Source organism: Halichoerus grypus, chromosome 3, assembly GCF_964656455.1.
Source record: "Halichoerus grypus chromosome 3, mHalGry1.hap1.1, whole genome shotgun sequence".
NCBI classification, from domain to species: domain Eukaryota; kingdom Metazoa; phylum Chordata; class Mammalia; order Carnivora; family Phocidae; genus Halichoerus; species Halichoerus grypus.
The window spans coordinates 85578575-85600854 of NC_135714.1; positions in this window are offsets into that span (position 1 = coordinate 85578575).

Here is a 22280-nt window from a genome sequence, read left to right on the forward strand (position 1 = left end):
TATAGATGATACTCCTTCATATATACATGAAACGAGACTAATAACAACCATTTATTGAGTGACTATTATGTGTCACGTACTGAACTGAGGGTTCTACATGTTTAATTTGATTTAATTATCATGACAACCCAAGAAGTTGGTATTATTATCCTCATTTTAATGCTGAGGAAACAAAGGCTGAGAGGAACAACTTCGGATAGAATCCAAAGCCTGAACTCTTATCCATTTTCATGCACAATAAAAGAACCTAAGAATTGAATCTCCATTAGTGGCAGGGGTGAACTATCTACCTTCCCAGTGAACTCTAAGAAGGCAAGGGATGTCCATATGCCAGTTATTATGACTGGAAACAGAAGCTAGGATAGTGAGAATGAGCTCTCACTGGAAATACTTTCCAAAAATATTACCTCACTGAAGCTCCATGGTCATCCTGTTGAATCAGTGTTGTTCCCATTTGCAGATGGGAATACTTCAAAGTCACATAGCTAGGAAATGGCAGAGACAAATCTATACCTGGGTGTAATAGATCCAAGGCCAACACTCCCACCATTTAACTCAAGCTCAGACATGGCAGAAGAGATGGCTGAAGCTGTCCCTCACCGTGTCACACCCATGGCGTCACAAAGTTCAGATCACCCTCAGTGCAGACACTCTCTCAAGCATGCATCAACTCAAGTAACTGCTGAGCTCTCACTTTATAAAAGAAAACATCTCTTAGCAGTATATTTCCTTTAACATCCTGTTTTTCTTCTTCCTGGATATAATGTTCAGTTCAAATTCTCTAAATAACTTTTAGTCCAATTGATGCTATACAGTTTGACTATATTTTATAAAAGTAGCTATTTGAAAATCATGTACATAAATTATTTCAGCTTAACTATCGTGTGCAATTCCAACATGCCTCTCACCATGAACCATTTTTAAAGACTTCAAGTTGCTTTCCAAATTCTCCTATGTATTCTACAAGGCCTCACCGTTCTGGGCCCTGTCTACTTATGGCCAAGCTAGCTGTGCCCCCCTCTACACCTCAGCCTCTCATGCAGTTAGATTGGGGACATAGGACCAGGTTGAGCTGGTGAACTACTTACATATTAAATCATTAAACCTCACAATAAGGTAGGTATTCTGTGTTTTCTTAGATTCAGTCTGTGTCTTTTTGGCATCCATTGATCATATGTCCAGTTGTATTAACTATATTTTCTGTACGTTTGATGCTCTGATATTTGGATACCTCACAGACCTGGAGAGAGATGCCCTCCCAGGGCTAGCCAGTTCTTAGAGATAGTAAAAAGCTTGGCTGGGAGCACATCTCCTGCATACAAACCAGCCAATCCTGAGTCTATAGCTCCAACCACCTCTTTATCTCCCACATAGCAAGCCCATATTTCCCCTGCCTGAAATCCCCCCCAGGGCCAGATACCAGGCCACAAGAAACCACCCCTATAGCCTGAAGCCCATGGGAATTATTCAAACTGGCCAATACTAAACCATTTACCCTGCCCTGCCTTACCTTTCCTGTGGAAACCCCAAGAAAAGCGCTGGCTCAGGTTTTCCCTTCCCTCCTATCTTCTGCCACCTGACCAAGACCTGGCACTTTCCACATGACCCCTCTCGGGGACCTGTGAGTCTAATAAACTTCTTCCTTCCAAGCCCCCCCTCCCTTGGCTGTACCACCTTTACCATACCACATCCAACGTCGACATTCTTGGAGCAGTAGTTACCATCTTTAACCTCATTTTAAAGATGATGAAACCGAGGCACAGGGTGTTTAAACAATTTGCCTAAGATAACATGATGAGCCAATATTCTAAACCAGGCAGGCAAGTTCCAGATAGCAATAAATCAAGGCTTTGTCTCCTTTGTTGCCCTCTGCCCCTCTTCTGCACCTGGAATAATGCCTGGCCTTATGGTTTTTCATTGCATTTAACTGATGGGATGCAAAGCCACTCATATTTTCAGTGTTCTCAAAAAGCAATAGCCATAGGTTTAGTGCTTTGAATTGGCAGGCTGTTATCACAAATCCTAGTTGTTTTTTTAGAATTTTACTCCATTTTCTCATTTTTCAGTCTTGACATTTCTAGATACCCTTCTATTCCATTGTCTTCAGTGCCTCCTGGCCACAAATCTCTCTCAGTATTCTTGCCCAGCTCTGAACAAAAATCTAGTCCCATTGTTTTGGAAATACGTAGGGGAAGGAAGACAGAGTCTGGGAGATTATCCATGAAGTATATTCACAAAGACAGGTAAAATAGCATATAGGAGGATGAGAGCTGCTCTTTTTTTCTAGGTTAAACCATATCCAAGTCACCCCTACATCAAGGTATCAATATTTCCACCACTCTCATCAAAGCTTCCAGGATTTCTGCTTCACTCAAGCAAGCTAATCTAGCATGACTGGATATAAAACCAGATATTATAGCCCCAAGCTTTGGTAAAGAAAAAACCAGGGCAAAAGTCATTAACAATGTAGAAGATAAGTTCCTCCCAAGAAGCTCTCAATATGATCTCAAGACATCTAAATAACACCTTGACCTCCATGAGTAAACCTTATATTAATGCATTCTCCCAAGGATCCTTTGGAAAAAGACCAGAACACTTATATGGAATTCTTAGACAAGAATTCATGTGTTCGCACTAGATCAAGACCAAGCAAGAGTAGGAAAGGTTTCAAACTAATCAATGTACAATTGTTTATAAACACCAGTTTTGCCTTGTATATATTCAGCTTTAGTGTTAAAAAGTAGTTAAGTTTTAGCATGGGGGAAAAATATTTTTAATATTTGCCAACACAAGTAGAAAGATAAGAAAGCCTGTTGTTAGGGAAAATTACCAATGCCCTAGTCTTCTGTTTCTAAGAAAGAGCTTCTAGAATAACACTTCCTCCAGCTTCCCCACATGCCCCTCTGTGTTCCCCAGACAAGAAGGAAAGGCACAGATGATGGGGGAGATTAGAACAAGGAGCTGTATAAGCATGGCTCAGCCCTTCTACCTTCACCCTTTCAGGTCTACGGAGGATAGAGGACTTTCTGTAGGACAACAGAGAACAACGTAGGTCCTGGTGAAAAATATTTTAGGGGTCCCCAAAGAAGGGTAGACTAACAAAACTCTTCGTGGGGCTCCAAATGCAGACCCACATCCTTTTCAGACCACCAGCCCCAGTGACTTGTACTGGCTTCTCCCCTCCTCTCATTGCCAATGACCTTCTCCTCCAGACCTTAAACTTTGTGTGGTGAATATTCATAGGTCAGGGCCTCAAATTCTCTCTTAAAGAGCCATCTCCCTCTGTGTCAACTACTACAGTTCAGCAGATGTGAGTCAGGAAATCCAAGTACATCTTCTTTACAGAATTCTGGTAGATCATCCCAAAGCCTACACTTACAGGAAAATAGTTGGAAACAATCAAGTTTTCCACTATTAAGGGAACATCTGAGATATACACCCAAATCTGGCCTTATGAGTCTATCATTTGATCCTGATCTATCTGGCTCTACCTATTTCTCATTCAGCTCCAAACTCAGGGGATTTATGAGATAGAAACAATGATTGTCCACCTCTTCAAACTTCAACAAAGTCCCATCAAAGGTAATCTAAAAAAGCTCTAAAATGCTTAACACCTACCCTGTATTAAAGAAAAGAAAAATTCATCAAATCCAAGTCTCCTTCAGTCCCAAGTTCACTTCCTCATAACATAAGGTATAAGTGTATGCCTTCATTCTGACTTGGACTTCACTGTTGAACTCCCAGAATCTTAGGACCACAAACAACTGTATGGACTACTGGAGTAAGGACCTCGCTCCAGGTCACAAAGCTAGTTGTGGACAGAGCTAAAACTGGGACCCAAGTCAGTTCCTGGTTGGATCCTCCTTCCATCATACTAGACCTCCTTCTCAAGCTTTTCTGGTGAGCCGATGCTAGGTGTGCCATCATCCCTTTGTTAACATATAAAAGATGTCTTGTGGTGGCAAGCAGAAAATGTGAGAACCATAAAACATCAGAACTTGAAGCAAAATTAGAAAAATACCAGTCCTCCTTTCATTTTACAGCTGAGGCAACAGAGGGCCAGAGAAATGGCCCTGCTCAGCTAGACCACACGCCTCCTGCCTCTCAGCTCGCTTCTCTTTTCTATACAGAAATACCCATTTTAATGATTGTAAGCCAAAACCTAAGTGTCCCTTCTCTCTGCTTGGCCAGTAGCAGGGAAAAGAGTAGATATTTAACCCCCTAAATAAAAAGACAGGCAGTACATTATTATAATTGTCATGTAATGCTCTATAGAGACCGTTTTATTGATTGATTTAAATTAGTTTCCTCCTAAAACTTACTATGCACCTTTTTGGTAATAAGATTCCCATTCCTAGCATAGACATCATTTAGAAAACCAACCCCTTTCTTAGATGGAAAACAATTCAATGATGAATGCTGATGAAAACCATTAATCGTGCAAAACCATATTAAGTTGTTTCAGTAATGAGACAGGAACTGTTTAATGAAGCATGTCTCAACAATAAATAACAACAGTAATAAAGGGAAATTTACTGCTTTTGTGCTCCATTGGACATTTGTCACACATCCCAGAGCACTGGAAATTAAAATTGGAAATACTTAAGTCAGGGTATAAGTAAAAAGGTAGAACATGTTTAAAAGAGGCCAAATTACACTTTGGTCATCACATAGTTTTAAAAAATAGGTTCATCTCTAATGCAAATATATGAACTAAATAAGTGTCCCATTTATTATACATGCATTTGTAATCGCTACTAAATAATAATGTGAATATTGACACTCCTACCCAGTTGTTACAGTTTTGGAAGGATTTGCTGAAAGACACTGGTTTATTATTTTCACAGAAAATGCTAGAATGAATGAAGTGCTGACCTAAGAACTGCCACACTGTGTGCATCTCAGACCTGAGGTCCCCATCTCTAGAGAAATAGACCAAAAGAGCTTACAATCCACAATGAGATCACCACATAGAAACAGGGTCAGTTCCCAAGGGTTGAATCCTAGGCAGGACCAAACAACATTCCTAAAAGTATGGCTCACCCACCTGGACTAGAGGCTCCTTGTGAACTGGGATCGCATATCATTCACCACTGTGCCCCCAGCACAACCTGGACCAAGCTGCCACTTCCCAGCAATTGTTCGGAAGCATCCCATCTCTTCCCCCTCTGACCTGGAGCAACTTCCCTGTTGACTCACTCCTTTCCTACCTTTTCTACTTTCTAGCTCTTCCAAAGGTTATACTCAATATAACTTCTGGAAGGGAAGGACTGTGCTAGTTTTGTTCTTTGTAGTATCCATAGCGTTGAACCCTAAGAAAATCTATAATATCATTGACAATTGGTTTTGTGTCTATCTGAACAGTTTTAGGAAGGATGTATTCGAGATGGTCCCATACATCCACCTTAAGACAATTCTAAATGACAAATCTTTCTTGAGAAATCTCAGACGTGTGGGTGTCTTATGGGTGGAGTAAGGATGAGGGTAGAATTGTGCTCCCTAGAAGCTTATTTTCTATTATATTTGAATAAAAACATGCCTATTTTTTCTTCCCTTTAGAGCTATACAAGAATAACTATAAGCCTCATCCCCAATATTCGGTTAATGGATGATAAATAACATGTCCCGAACTCCCCAATATGGATCAGATTAGATATGGCCAATTTTTTGCACAGCCCCTCACGTTAACTTCTATCCAACTACCTCACCACCCTTGTACTTTTATAATTCCACTACTTGAGTCCAGCTCTGTTGATTACTAACAACATTGGATAGGTTATTTAACCACTCCGATCATCAGTCTTTTAGCTGTAAAATGAGGACAATGCCACTTAACTCAGACTTGAGGATTAAAATCCAGTACACAACACTCAAATTGTGGTTATCACATAAATTCAGTACATAAAAATATGCACGCAGAGTGTTTTGATCTCTGGTGTAATCTTTTAAATTGCCTTTCAGAGACAGGCCACTGGCTACCATTTTGGAGAGAACAAAACTAGGAGAGGAAGGAAAAGGAAACCAAGAAAGAGTGGACTAACTGCTCATCTCACTTATAGAGAAAGGAATATCAATTGGTATTAGATGACTGACATTTCTGAAGGAGAAAAATAAGTAGGAAAATGTATCAATGTGCAAACACTTTGAGGAGATTCTCAAAAGAAACCAGCATGGTTGAATAAAGTCCTGTCAGACTAGTCTAATCTCTGACAAAGTAAAAGATCAGGTAGATTTCAAATTTTAAATTCTGATCTTGGAGCATACTTCCCTACTAAGGTAAAATCCATCTATCAAATAACAATTATGGTGACATAAAGCTAATTAGAGACCTGCACCAACAGTGTGGTTGATTCTATCTCTATTGAAGGACATAACAAACATGCTCCACAGACTTGAGTCATGCAGGAATTAGAACCAAGTCTAGCAAAATCACATGATTTTATCCATCTGAATCTTGCATATGCACTTTCTGAACTATATTTCATCGCACACTCCCTTTTATACACTTATATCTTACACACAAGAATGAGAAAAGCAGGAAAAATAAGGATACATCTAACGTATACACAAAGGTCTCAAGTTAGAAAAATATGGCCCCTTTCTAAATCAGAAGGGAAAAAAAAAACAAAACAAGGTTTAGGTTTTTTCCAATTACCAAGCCCTCAGAATACATTTTTAAAGAGCACAAAAAGTACAATTAAGGGTATGTAATACAAGGTTCTTTTGTGTGTTTTACCCACATTGACATTAACAAGTAAGTCAAAAGTTAAAATTTCAATTTCTAAAACTAAACCAACAATCTTAGCTACCAAGGATTTACTTTATAATTCTCTATTACAGGCCAACCTACTGTTGCTAAAGTGTCAAGTTGTTATTGGTCAGAGACATTCTTGTATTCTGTGTTGCTGTTTTTTTACATGCCTGGGGTGGGGAAGAAAAGGAGGGTACACAGATCTGTATCAGCAAAGCTCTTGGCCTTATAGCTTCACAAGGGGTTCATACAAGAGGAAGGCAAATACTCATTATTATGAGATCTACAAGGAGTAAGTCCACTTTGCAAAAAGATACATTGGGAATACTAAGTTAGAAATTATTCACCCCAACAATGTCCCCCTCCTCATTCACATTCTCTACAGAAAAAGTTTCCATTGTTCCTAGGAGCTGCAGTTAATGGGAGAACAGAATTGGACTCAAAATAAGAACAAGCTTTCATAAATGAAACAAGATGTATTAAAGGGCTGAGTAACAGGTCAACTGCAAAGAGTATATAAATGTGAAGTGTTATTACTAATCACTCAAGCTGTCCAAAAATGGACAATTCTGCCTGAAAAGTTCTGCATGTCCCATCACTAAATGAGTTCAAGTACTTCCCCTATGGGCAGTGGCAGAGGGAATCCCCACACCAGATGTTTTAATGAGATTTCAAAAGTTCCTTCCAACACCAAAGAGATGATCATACTAGAACCTAACTTATTACTCCAAATCTATCCACTGTTTTTGTAAATTATGGGTGCATGTTTGTGGCTTGTTTTAATCGTGTTCTGAGTGAATTCAAAAAAATCATTTTTAATGAGAACTTGAAAGCAGATATCTGTTCTTTAAACAATTATGAAATTCCTTGTAAATGGGGGAAAAAAGAGTTCTTTAAGAAAATCCAAGTAGTATAATGTGTGTAAGCTTTGTTAAGGAGGGAGGCAAGAGTCTATTAGCTATGTGACCTTGGACAGGGTAATTAACCTTTTGGAGTCTCATTTCATCATCTGCTAAGCAAAGATCACAATCCAATGGATTTGTTAGGAGGACTGTATGAGTTAATACACCAAACTCCTAGGACTCACTGCCTGCCCAACAAATGATATCCACTATTATTGCTGTTCTTGAAATAGAGTAAAACAAAGATTTTGTGATGCTCATTTGTGGAAGTACTGAACACCTTGAAAAGAAAAATTATCATCTTGGACTTATAGGAATTTTTCTTCCAATGTATTTTTCATTAAAAATCTTCCTGGGGAAGAAGGACATGATACAGGAAGATAGAACCCTTCTTTTCAGCCAGAATGTTAGACAGTGTTATTTATTGTTGAAATGAAACCTTTTGAGTCATGTTCCTGGGAAAATGATGGGTGGTCTGGGCATAAGTGCAGGGATAGCCTATGGTAAAGAGGTCTGTTAGGAATGATCATTCTTAGAGCTCTTACAACATTCAGGTTCCCAAGAACAAGGACTTACCAGAGAGCACCTTTCATGCCAAGACAGAAAATATAGGAAAAAATTAATAATGACACATTACAATCTCTCAGCATAATTCTAACCTGTCAGGTGTACAAACAGAACGACCATCCAGAGTATTCTTTTGTTAAATGCTAAGCTTTCCCTAAGAAAATGAAGAGTTGCAAACTTTTACACACACCCCAATAGTATGTATTCAGAGTGTTCTTCAACTCACTAGAAAACACCATACACATTTAAAGTATGTCAGCACTCTCTGGAAACGAAACAGTTGGATGTATAATGTATAATGTTATGAGCTCTCGAACACCAGAAGAATTTCGCAGGAGGTGGAGCTTCACATGTTAAAATATAAAGTTTTCCCTGAGGCAGAAGAATAAACTGCCAGATTTCTTCAGATCTCCAGAAATGTCCAATTGGTTGTGTTTAGATTTTTCTCAAAGCCCATCTGCAGAGCACTATTATTCCTTAACCAAGTTTGATGTCCTGCTTTGGTAATCAAGCAGCCTACCTTCAGGTTTCAAAACATTCTTTTACCTCCTAGTCCCACTTCTCAGAACACTCACCACTTCTTATTCAAATCAGGAGCTGATAAAACGAGGCACTTTTCTCCCCTCAATATCTAGAATGCTGTCAGCAGTTGGATTAAGCCTAAACACCTGCCTCTTCAATGAGCCTTTTACATCAGTTGATAGACTTGATTCCAGTGTATCTAGCAGGGAGTCCACAGAAGATTTAAGGAAATACAGGGACACACTCTAATAAAACTTAAGAGAAAAGCATTCTTCACTCTGAGCTGGGAGCAAACTAGAGGTGTTCTAGTCCCACACTTCATGTTACTGATGAGGAAATGAGTTGCACACACCCAGCTTGTTAAAGGCAGAGCTAAAAGTAAAACCTGACACCCGACCTGCGGTTCAGTGTTTACTAACACACATACACACATGCATGAACGTATACACACACACACACACTCGATTTCACTTGAATTTCTTCCTCTTGTTTGATAAAGAGTGAAACCACTAAAAATTATTGTGAAAAACTGGTGTCACAGTTGACTGATTTAATTCCAAGGGGAGAGGAAGGGCTACCTCAAAGGCACCATGATTACCAGACTCCCATCTAGTCAGGCACATTCATGGCGGAGGTGGGAGTGTAGGAGATCCCTGAGGGAGAAAGTACAGGAAAAGAAAAACAAACATCGTATGATTTAACCATGATTCAACCATGGGAAAAGCCTCTATTTATGGAGTGGGGGAGGATGAATAGCATTAATTGCCACCTTGGGCTTCTTCCCCAAAGTACCCTAGGACGGGTTTTTCAAGCATAAAGGAACCAGACAAGCTACAGCAGCCCACGGCACGCTTTCTCACTTCCCATATCTGTGCCTCACACCCTTTCCACCTAAGACTAGCTCCTGGTCCCTGGTCTCCATTTGGAATGTACACCAGGGCAGGATTTCAGTAGAAGAGGGAAAAGAGGTGGTGCACGAGAAGACAAAAGGTATGGCAAGACTACAGCTCTGGCGTTTCTCTCCCAGGCTGTACTTGTCCAAATTTTAGGAGGGAGCTGCCTGCATGCTCAACTGGGTCTCACCTTTAGTACTGACCCTAGCTTTAGTTTTTTGTCCCTTTGCCACACGAAGGAGTAGCCCATCTGGAGCTGCCATATCAGCTCCCCATTCAACAAAACCTTGCATTCACACATTACTAGGGTTCTGGGTCAAAACCAATGGTTTTGTTTTTCTTCACCCTTCTACATCTCTCCAGCAGGTTTAGCATGGTTGACTTTATGAAGATTTCTGAAGTTAAATTAGGCCTGAAAGAATGGGTAGAATCTGTCCCAACATATTCCAGAAAGTGAAAGTAACATAAATCACTCTTTTTATGGATGTCAGCTATTCATGTATCACCTTCAGTTTTTCCCATAGTACATATTTAACATTTTATTTAAATTGATCCTTTAAAAAACTTGAATATTTACTTTAGTCTCAGTCTAAGCCATAAAAATCTGTCAAATCATGGATTTGAAGTACATGTGCATTTTTTTGGTTTACATTAAACTTAAATATATAACTAAACATTCTTTTTTTTTTTTTTTTTTTTTATAACTAAACATTCTTGAAGTGCATTCATATACCACCCAAAATCATCTCAAGTGTCATCAGTGAGAAGCATCAACTTTGGGAAACACTGAATTAATCAAAGCATGCTGTGGAGCATACATGACAGACTCTTCCAGAAACAAAAGAACAGCATTAAACAATGTTAGGTGGAAAATCTTGGGTCAAATTATGCAGACCTTTGACATGGCAAAAAATTTTTTAAAAAATAGGAATTAATGGAAAGTGGGAATGAAATTAAAGCAATGCTTAAATTCATCTGCTAGGCATACACAGGATACATCGAAGGTCAGAAGACCTACATTTGGGAAGTCCAGAAAGCTGTTACGAATAATAACCATGCCAGCTAGTGAGAACCTGGGGTAAAGGGATAGACTCCAGGTAGGAAAGGCTGAAGAGTTCTACTTAAAGGAAGCAGTCAGAAGGAGAGGAAAAGAATTCTGGAGGAGGAGGCAAGGTCAAAGATGGTTGCAGGCTTTCACAGGAGGGACTGCTAATGCTGTGGGAATGACATGGGGAGTTTGAGGGAAGACATTTAAATAAAAATGTCCAATAAGCATTTGGTGATACGATTCAGGACCTCGGATAAGAGACAGGATTATAGTGATTTGGAGTCACCAGCAGAGATTTGACAGATTCATGAAATAGATATGTACCCCAAGACCCTAAGCAGTTCTGCTTAGGAAACCAAGCCTCACCAGCTGAGGAGGTGGTTGTTAATCAATAACAAAAGTCTACCCTAGAGTAGATTTCTCAACCTTGGAAGGACATTAGAAAAACTGGGGAACTTTAAGAATTACCAGGACCTGGGCCCCACCCCAAACCAATTAAATACAGATCTCTGGGACTGACCTCTTAATCCTGCTTTGTGAGAAGCAACCCAGTTTTCTAGAACGCTTTTTACATAAATGAAATAAAGTACCTGAATATATTTATAGTGATTTTATCTGCATAGTATTTCAGTTATTTTCCTTTATTCTGAAATTTTTATGACTTTTTCCCCCCATTTTATTTGCATATTAATTGTTTCAGTTAGGAGGACCATTCAGAGTATCCAGTCTGGGCCGTCTTTTAATAAGAAAAAAATGGTGTTAATCTATGTGCACATTGCCAGGTTCTATCTCAGTTGTCAATTTTTTTTTTCTTTTTTAAGATTCTGACAGAGTGAGAGAGCACAAGCAGGGGGAGGGGGAGAGGGAGAAATAGGCTCCCCACTGAGCAGGAACCCCGATGTGGGACTCAGTTCCAGGACCCTGGGATCATGACGTAAGCTGAAGGCAGATGCTTAACTGAGTCACCCAGGAACCGCTCAGTTGTAAATACTTCTGAAGTTGCAAGGCCTCGTAAGAGATTTTTTCTTTATATTTTAATGTTTTCTTTACACCTATTTGAATGTTGCCCACACCTAGTGCTTTCAGAAATGTTCTTAACTAAGGAAATCTTAGTATTTACTCATTTTCAAAGCTTTTAAAATAAAAAATAAAGCGATGTTCAAACAATTTTTTTCCCTGATTATCTCGCAATGGATAGGAAAGGAATTACTTTCCAAAAGAAGATGCCCATCCTGAATTCAGCTTTGCCCATCAAGGGAAATAACTGTGCCTCTGTTCCTGCATTTGCCCTGAGTAATGATACTTGATATTCATCTGCAATATTTTCTCAGATGTGCATTTGAATGGGTAGAGGTAATTTACTCCAATTATCATATGTACAGATAAGGCTAGAATATTGGAAAGTTAACCTCGTTATTCACCCACTTATCAGAACAACTGGTCCCAGATCGTTAAAATCATTTTTCTTTTCTGTACACATTAAGTCATGTTAAGGATTTAATACTTTTTAAAATGTCTTTGCTAGGCAACAATGCTAATCATGTCTTACATTTACATACAGCTTACTATGTGGTAAGATGAGGAACAAAGTCCAAGATAACTTAAATAACCTAAGATCACAGAACATGTAAAGAATAAATAGCCTATTGTTAAATTCTAAATTAACTGGGAGACAATTCACTAAGAAATCAATGTGTAGGAAAGTTGTGTATAATCTAGAATATCAGGAATGTTCTCTTGGAGAGCATGATTTTTTACATCATGAATTCTTCTTTACATCCTTTTAAATGCACCCCATGTCCCTAGCCACTGCCCCTCAGCACCTGCAGAACAAGGTGGGTACAGCTTACACACATGAGCGCTTCACATATTTGAAAACAGTTATTAGGTCCCCTGGTAAACTTTCTCCTTTGCCAGCCAAACAGCCCCATTCATTGACTTTTCCTCTGGAGACCCCCTCCTCCTGGTTACTCTCCCCTGAACCCCTAAGGATGTCTACATCTCTTTCTGAACTTTGTGTTCTGCAGAAGCAAACATGCTATTTCGAGTGAAGTTCAATCAAAACTGACAGGGAGAAAAATATCAACTGCTTCATTTTTGATACTCTTAATGCACATTTCCTGCGGGGATTTTTCATATCGAAGTCCCATTCTGGATTCATTGCTGATGTGCTCTGTGAATAACCGCAAGTTTTTCATCATAGGTGCTGAAGCCAAGCCACATGGCTCACTTGTATGCTTATAAACTGTTTGTTTCTTTTTACAGGCATTAGAGAACATTAAAGTCCTTTTAACGCACTTGTAAGAGTAGCCTAGACATGGCAAGAGAAAAAAACACATGGAACCAAACTCTACATAAAATTCACTGAAGAAAATATAATACCAGTTGTCAAATACTTAAGCCTTAGAATGTTTATCCTATTTAAAGATTTCAGAAAGTTTTTATGATTATTTTTATAGCAAAAGGATACTTTCAAGTGATTTTTGTCTCCCTACAGGATTTCTAAAGTCATCATTGGGGTACCCTTACAAAATTGACAAAACCAAGCCATATTCTCTAAAAACATGTCCTTTATTATAAAGACTGGTTTTCATTTGATTGGGGGTGGGTAACTGGTATTTTTATCATTTCATCAGGAAGCAAAATTCACACTACATTTTACATGTAGACAGGGATTTGGCAGAATGAATAAAAGAATGGAAGTTTCTCCTAGCAGGAGCCAAGCCTTCACAATCTCCAACAGCAGCTCAAACTGTTTGAATACTTTGTGGGCAGAACAGAAGCCTGTGGGATGGCAATGGGTCAGAGCTGCTTGGCCAAAGTTGAAATAGGAGCCCAAAGTAAAGACAAAGGAGGAGAAGTAGCATATTGAGGTGAGGAAAGTAATAGTTGTCAAAATGATGAAGTTACAGAGTCAAGAGTTAGGAAGTGATGGGAAGTAATAGAGGATGATTTACAGAAGAGGTAGAGTAATTCACAGAAAATTGCTAGAGTAGAACAGAACAATCAAGACCACAGTAGCTAGAAACCACTGTTTCCCAGGAGAAGAATTTTTAATACAGATATTTTCTAATATTGGCTTGATATGAAATTAAGAAATGCTTTACTTTCAGGAATCCTGGCTAAGTGAGCCAAAGAGAAGGTCATGTGCCAAGAGGGAAGCAGGATTTCTCAAATTTGGACATTAGAATCATCTGTGGAACTTTAAAAAAGTGGTTTAAATTGAGTTTCATTTCATTTATAGTCTTTAAACTTTAAGTAAAACAAAAACAAAACAAAACAAAACAACCCCAAAACAGTAATGCTTTCTTTTCAGTTTAAAGCTTAACAGGGAGTCATTACTAGACCTATGAAAAATTACCTCTCTAGTTTTATTGAATTTTTCTTGAGGGTTTGAACATTAAGACATTTTCCTTCCCTTGCAACTTCCTTGTAATTTTCATTTTGAATGTTTTATGATGTCACAGTGAACTGCTTCTTCAGTATTTCTATACTGAATCAACAGTTTGATTCCCTATTCAAATGATGTCCCCATTGAGAAAGACGTACTAATTTCAAGATCTGCATGGCTAAACAGTGTCAAGTTCAAATTTCCCACCACTATCAACAGATTGTGGAAAAGAGAAAAATACTGATTAAAATACTAAAATGAAATTACTGGTTGCTGGGAAAAGCATGACTTTCAGAGAAAAATAAGATGCTTTGCATGAAAATATTCCTGTTAAAACATATTTTTAAGAAAATTACACCTTTGTTGCCATATGACTGATGATCTAAAATTCACATTTTTTCCTGAACCAAATTTAAATATCAAAGTTTTCTCTGCAATTCTAAGATTGAGATAAAGTTATCTTTAGAATATTCTTGCTTTCAAAAAAAAAAGGGGGGGAGACAAAAGACCAGGAATTCTATTTTTCTATATTTAGAGTACATTTTTAAAGTTTCTCCTTTTGATACTTGTGAAACACTCCCCCCCATGTGTACAACTACAATTTCTGATTAGTCGATATTGAATATTGACCTAAAAGTTAAAAATAAATATATTTCAACATTGTAGTGTAGCAAAAAGAGGAACTATTATAGAATTGAGGTATAAAAATAGCAAAAAAACTTCAGCCTGATGAATGTGAAACATGTAATTATTTTCTATATCACTAAGTTTTGCCAAACTGTCCCCCCTTCCCTTTACACTACATAGATTGGTAGCTTGTGTATCCTGGTGACTTTTAAAAAAACAAGCTCGGTCAATTTCATTCGGTGGAGTATTTTCTTTTATCTCCCGAGGATGATCTCTCCTTCTCACAAGAATTTGATTATGACACATCTCTTGGCTTTTGTTTATGTTTTTATCTTTGATCTGGTTATTACAGTACTTCTCTAAACCCAACTGTCCTTCCTTCAAGTAGCACATCTTCCATGATAGCTTTCCAAGCATCAAGCTTACCTTTCTCTTCTTAGAATCATGAAACCACAGCCAATGAAAAAGAAAAATGGAAAAGAAGCTTCACTGGTATGTTAGATATAGTCATCCTCTTATATTTATCATGGCAATCAGATTTAATGACAACCCAAATGTTGTCTAGGAGTTAGCGCCTTGGGCAGGAAAAGGGAATTCACATTTACTGTGGGTTGACTATGTGCAGGTACTTCCTACATGTATTAATCTCACCACCTCTCCACTAGATACCATGCCTGAAAGGATATATTTACATTATGCCTTACTGAGGACTCCTTCATGAACTAGGAGGATACTTTGATCTGCTGCAGGAAAGAAAAGGTAAATATACCCTAAATCATGGTTGTTGGCAAATTTCCTCAAAACCCACTTGGTCACTATAGGATCATACCACATAGCAAAACAGTTACTAGAAATGATTATAGCATAAGCATGTCTCCACAGCACAATTCTTAGAATCAGGCTTTGCCAGTCCTACAGATGTTTTTCTATGTCAAAAGTAAACTTAAAACATCTGCTTTAAAATCCTTCCAGATGAAAATATCTGTCCTATTCCATAGTTGCTCCTTGTATAAATCTGAAAGAGTTAACAGATACAGGACAGCTAATGGATATGCAAACCATTCACACTCTAGGAATCTAGTGCATCCCTGAATCTTACACACTAGAAAGTTGTATATTCAGTCCCTACAGCCTCTGACGTTAAATTTACATTTTTTAATGTTATGTCAGTCACCATCATTAGTTTTTGATGTAGTGTTCCATGATTCATTGTTTGTGTATAACACCCAGTGCTCCATGTAATACATGCCCTCCTTAATACCCATCACTGGGCTAATGCATCCCCCACCCCCCTTCCCTCTAAAACCCTCAGTTTGTTTCCCAGAGCCCATAGTCTCTCATGGTTCATCTCCCCCTCAGGTCTCCCGCTCTGATCCATCCCCCCCTTCATTTTACCCTTCCTTCTCCTAATGTCTTCCATGCTATTGCTATGTTCCACAAATAAGTGAAACCATATGATAATTGTCTTTCTCTGCTTGACTTATTTCACTTAGCATAATCTCCTCCGGTTCCATCCATGTTGATGTAAAAGTTGGGTATTCATCCTTTCTGATGGCTGAGTAATATTCCATTGTATATATGGACCATATCTTCTTTATCCATTCATCTGTTGAAGGGCATCTCGGTTCTTTCCACAGTTTGGCTATTGTGGACATTGCTGCTATGAACATTGGGGTGCATATGGCTCTTCTTTTCACTACATCTGTATCTTTGGAGTAAATGCCCAGTAGTGCAATTGCTGGGTCATAGGGTAGCTCTATTTTTAACTTTTTGAGGAACCTCCACACTGTTTTCCAAAGTGGCTGTACCAACTTGCATTCCCACCAACAGTGTAAGAAGGTTCCCATTTCTCCACAACCTCTCCAACATTTGTGGTTTCTTGCCTTGTCAATTTTTGCCATTCTAACTGGTGTAAGGTGGTATCTAAATTTACATTTTATTGTATAGTCCTTTACTTCTCAAAACACCCCTAAGAAACCATCTTTGAAAGCCATTGCCATAATTGCTATAACGTGTTAATGTTGATAGGTCTAGTACTCCGTGCACCAGTCATAAAAAGCTCCCATGTGATTCAAGGTTGGAAGACATTCCTCCTGAGGAAGCAGTTCCTTCTCCCGTTATATTCCTCTTTCTAGCTGGGAAACTAGGCAGCCTGGATATAAGCTTGAAGCTGAATCAAAGAAACTATAATGCTTATTTTTGCAGAGAGATTTTTCCTTGGCCTCAATTTTCTATTTATATTTAGCCAAGTTGTTTAGAGTTATCTGGAATTACAAATTCCCTTATACCCTATGTTAGGACAGAGGAGTCTGAACATATGTAAATTTAATAAATAAAGGCTAAGCACTCACCAGGTTTATGTAACTGAAGAAACTGTTTATGTTTGACAATTTTTTGAAAGTAAACATTCTACAAGGCAAACCTAAGTCACTCCTTGGTTACAAGTCTTTCCATGTCTGCCACAGGTTTCAGAATAAAGTCAAAGTTCCTAGGTGTCCAAGTTCTAAAGTCCAGGTTCTTATGGTCACTGGATGCACACACTTTTTGTTAGCTCTTAGTCCCCGCCCTCTAAAGAAAGTTCTACCTACTGCAGGCTTGTTTTGGGTCTTTTCAGATGTCAAATCCAGTGGTTAGTCAAAGAAAGGACCAGAGAAGGAGAAAGACTCTAAGAACTTAAGAAAACTGAATAAGGAGATGAGAAAGGAGGTGGGTGGGGATGGGGATGAGGGCAGGGGAGGGGAAGGAGAGAGAGGGAGAAGAAATAGATGAAGGCTGATGCCAGGAAAAAAACTGGAGAATGAGAGATGCAGGGCCAGTCTGGAGGTGCTCGAAAAATAGGAATTGGGGTTGGGGCAGATGAGGATTTTAGTGTTATTTTGAGAAACACAGTAGAAATCAGAACTACTTAATGCCCTTTGGTGATTAGACTGAGCTTTGTTACATGCCACTCCATAAAGAAACTGGGCTGTGTGGGACCCTGGGTTCTGTTCACACTATACAAGTAAAACACACAAACCTTCTATTAATTTGGCCACTAGGACTCCCCCTAAGCCCCACCCCACAGTTACCCTGGCTCCAAGAGTTGCCTGCAGTTTATAGAACCCATGTTTTTCTCGCATCAGAGTCTCTCCACTTCTCAAACATTGCTCTACCTAGAACATTCACTGTCACTCCTCTTTTATACTAGGCTAAAGCCTATAGCTTCTTCAAAACCAGTTTAAGTATTCATCCTACAGGAAACCTTCCTTCCCACCCCTTCTATACTCTCAGATCTGAGAGATGATACACAGAGAAAGAACTGTCTGCTCTATTAGTCTGTTTACTTCAATTTCTCCCATCACACTAAGTTCCATGAGGGTAAGACAGTGAGAGCAAGAATATGAACAATGTTTAAAGTGAAAGCAAGAAAAACAAAAACAAAAACACATTGCATCAAGGACTCAGGATGGTTATAAAATTAAGCCTTCTTTCACAAAATACACTAGCAGAAAATGATTCTTGCAGAGGTTTTCTGGTTAATAGTAAAATGGGATTTATACCACCGAGGCTTTGAAGATGTAGGGCACATATGAAATCTCCAAAATATTATCTTACTTCCTAAGCAAACTTCCAAAGATGCAAATGAGAGTAAACACAGAGGCTGGTTTGATTAAATATCTGGGATTTTATAACTGATCTGAAATACATAAAGACTACTCATAAAGAAATACATAAAAATATTTTAAAAGACTTTCAGAAAAGATGGTGGTATGGTAGCAGATATCCAAAATCCTTCCTAGAAACTGAGCTAAATCCTAAAGGAAAAATAAGAATAGGGAAAAATCCTACCTTGGAGTTCACATTGGTCAAACTCCAGAGGCAGTTAGTGAATCTAATTAGCTTCAGCAGCAAGAGTTTGTACAGGATATTAGATGGGTATCAGAATCATTTGAAAACTGAATCAGCAGGTAAGTTTTCAGAAATGACAGAAAATCGCACTGCAGAACGGAGCTAGGAAGGAAATGCAGCTTTGTCATCAGGCACCTGCCTGCAAAACTCGAAGCTGACACTCCCTAATCAGGAAGCCACCACAAAACTGGGTACCCCAGCATGACATTTGCCAGCAGAGGTCAGAACAGCCAGCACCTCACGCCTCTCTTCCAAATAACATGCAAGTGCATCTGAATGATAAACCTAAGTCCCATTTAGAAATCCAGCTGAGACGATCTATGAAATGTATTTATTTTTTCAGCTCTTGCACACAGAAAGGCACACTCGAAATAGAGGGAAAGAGATCCTGAAAGCCAGTCCCCCACATCACACACAAGCATGTGGGTGCCTCCTCAACATAGCATGGTAAAAGCCTCAAGGATTTTTCCTGCATATAATGAAGGTATTAGCTTGAAGGGCTCAACATATGCATAATTCCCCTTCCCCAAGAGTAGTAATGGGACACAGGGAAGAACTAAGGAAATCCTAGGGGGGGAAACAAAACCAAAAACAAATACTCCTAAATTAGAGGTGATAGGGTTAGAGGTGAGGCTAGCACTTCTCCGCTTGGTGTCCTATCACCAGCACAACATCTCATTCAGAGAGGAGCCCTGGTCATACCAAATAAAAACCTGCAATGGAAGGTCTTCTGATCTTGTTTCTCACCAACATAGCAAAGTTTTCCGACTGGACATACACTCTCCTAAAGTATAAGAGCGTTCTATATTTCTACCAACAAGGTAGGGCTGGCTCTGGTAGCATTATATTCCTGGATTATAAGAAATGTGGCCTTAGGCCTTACTGTAGCAGTTCCAAGTAACCAAACTGTAGAAATCATGTTTTCCAGTAGATGTATTTATCTTCGTCCGCACACCCCTCAGACTGATAAATCAATGAAAATGTAACAGAATTCAGTTAAACACCTTAACGTCTAAAAGGAAAAGGCCACCAATGGCCCTGTAAATACTATTTGGAGGAAATGGGAGTCAGCAACAGATCTGCTCCAGCTCTGTAATGAACACATAGAGAGAAGCAGCCAAACTGAAGGGGGTGGGGGTGGGGGTGGGGGAAGTCAAACATTTACATCACCCGCAGCGAAATTAAAGAAAATTAATGGGACCAAAGATACAGAGAGAATATACAAGACCAGAGACAAAAAGAACACTAACATTAAATAAAAAAAATAACAATGTAATAGTACAGTGACATTTTAAATGGCACTAGAAACAGCAAAGATCAGATCCAACAACAGAAAATAAACAGCAGGGAAACTTTCACAGTTAGATTAAAAAGATAACAGCAAATGAAGTAGGTAAAATATATGAAAAACAGCCTAGATATTTAATATGTGAATGAGTATTAGTTTAATAAATGTTTTTGGACATCTTTGTACTTGACTTAAAACAAAATGTAGGACACACAAAGATAGAATATTTTCCTAAACTGAGGAAAGATTCAAGCAGATCAAAAGGGCTCACAATCTACTAAGAAAAGTGGCAAAATAATGACACTTGGTTATATCATGGGGAGATATTGGGGCAGGGGGCTGGATCGGAGGGAATGAGGCTGTCCCTGAGGTTTTCATTTTATTTTATTTCATTTTATTTTTAGTTTTTAGATTTTTATTTATTTGAGAGAGAGAGTTCGAGTAAGTCAGTGAGAGTGAGGGAGTGAGAGAGCATGCAAGAACGGTGGGGAGGAGCAGAGGGAGAAGGATAAGCAGGTTCTCCACTGAGCAGGAAGCCCCACTCAGGGCTCGATCCCGGGACCCTGGGATCATGACCTGAGCCAAAGTTAGATGCTTAAAACCAACTGAACCACCCAGGCACCCCATCCCTGAGCTTTTTAATGAGCTAAATAGATACAGGAAACAATGGGGCAATTTGTATGAAAATTTCAGGGAAAAAATTGTGAGCCAAGAATGTGGAATCTAAAACACAGAAAGAACAACAAAAACCAGAAGCAGACTCAAATACAGAGAACTGGTGTTTGTCAGAGGGTGGGGGTGAGGGATGGGCAACATAGGTGAAGGGCTTTAAGAGTACAAACTTCCAGTTACAAAGAAATAAGTCACAGGGATGAAGAGTACAGCATAGAGACTATAGTCAATGACATTGTAATAATGTTGTCTGGTGACAAATGGTAACCATATCTTAGTGAGCTTCCTATAATGTATAGAATTGTCAAATCACTATGTTGTACACTTGCAACTAATATGACCTTGTATGTCAATTATACTTAAAAGAATTCTGTGGTACTGAAATCAGTTACTCACATATAAAGGCAAAAATATCCCCAGATATACTTCCTCAAATTTTTTGCATACCACTCTTGCAATCTTCCTGAAACTATATCAGTCAACCCACCAACACAGTAAGATATAGATTTCAAAAATAGATAAACTGTGATATTAAAAAGAGGCAAGTCAGGGAACACTTCAAAAAATTAGCTCCAAACATGGAGCTTTTGTAGCCACATAGGAGTATGGGAGAACACGATCCTTAATTTTCTTTTCAGTAAACTGAGGAAACATTTTCCTTAAAGTCTAAGATATTTTTAACCCATTCACTCCTCACACTAAGCAGGTTGGCATTCATCTTCATAATTACCACCTCATGAATACATAGCTGCTACCAGGACAGACATCATTCCTTACACATCCATGAAGGACAAGAGGGTGAAAAAGAGCCCTTTCTGATATACAGGTCTCTCTTTTTAATCAAAAATTCTTGGGGTGCCCAGGTGGCTGAGTCAGTTGAGCGTCTGACTTGATTTCAGCTCAGATCATGATCTCAGGGTCCCGAGATGGCTCTGTGCTGGGAGAGGAGCCTACTCTCCCTCTGCGCATCTCCCCTCCCACTCTCACTCTAAAAAATAAACTTTCCCAGGAGTTCCCCAATAATATCTCCTTATATCTTATTGGTCAGAACTAGGCCACATATCCTTTCTAATGGAATAGAAGCTAAGAAAATATTTGTCACTTTCAGGCTTTATCATAGATGATCTCAGAGTTGAAAAGAAGGTTGTGAGCCAAGACTATAGTGTCCACCATCAGGTAAACATAATTGTAGTCATTGTAAAGTTCTGCAAAACATTTGTATGTTAGTTCTTGAAAGATTTTTTTTTTTAATTACATCCAGGCAAAACTCAGGATATACCAACAACAATAAAAAAGGGGGGGCTTACAGGGGTGGATGGGAAAGTGTGGAGGTCATGGCAAACATTAAAACTTAAAAGTAAAATAGTGCCTCCCTCCTGATGAGTCCCTTTCCTTTGTTGATGGGGAGACCTAGATACACCAGAAGGTGTAATCCTCATCCTTGGAGATGCTTAAGGGATAGGACCATTATCTAGACCATATACCAAGACCCCTCCTGTCAGCTCAGCATCTCCCCTGACTCCCACCCTCACTCTTCCCTCAGGCAGCACCAAAACAAAATCACCACTTATGTAAGAACTTCAGACATAGAGCTTACACTATTCATCAGTTTTTCACAAATACCACAAGGGAGCTTCCTACGGAGGGGGAGGTGGTATAGAGTGGGGAAAGAAGAGGAAACATTGACTGCCTTCAGCACAGAAGACCCATTAAGCAGGCAGTTTGGGAGGA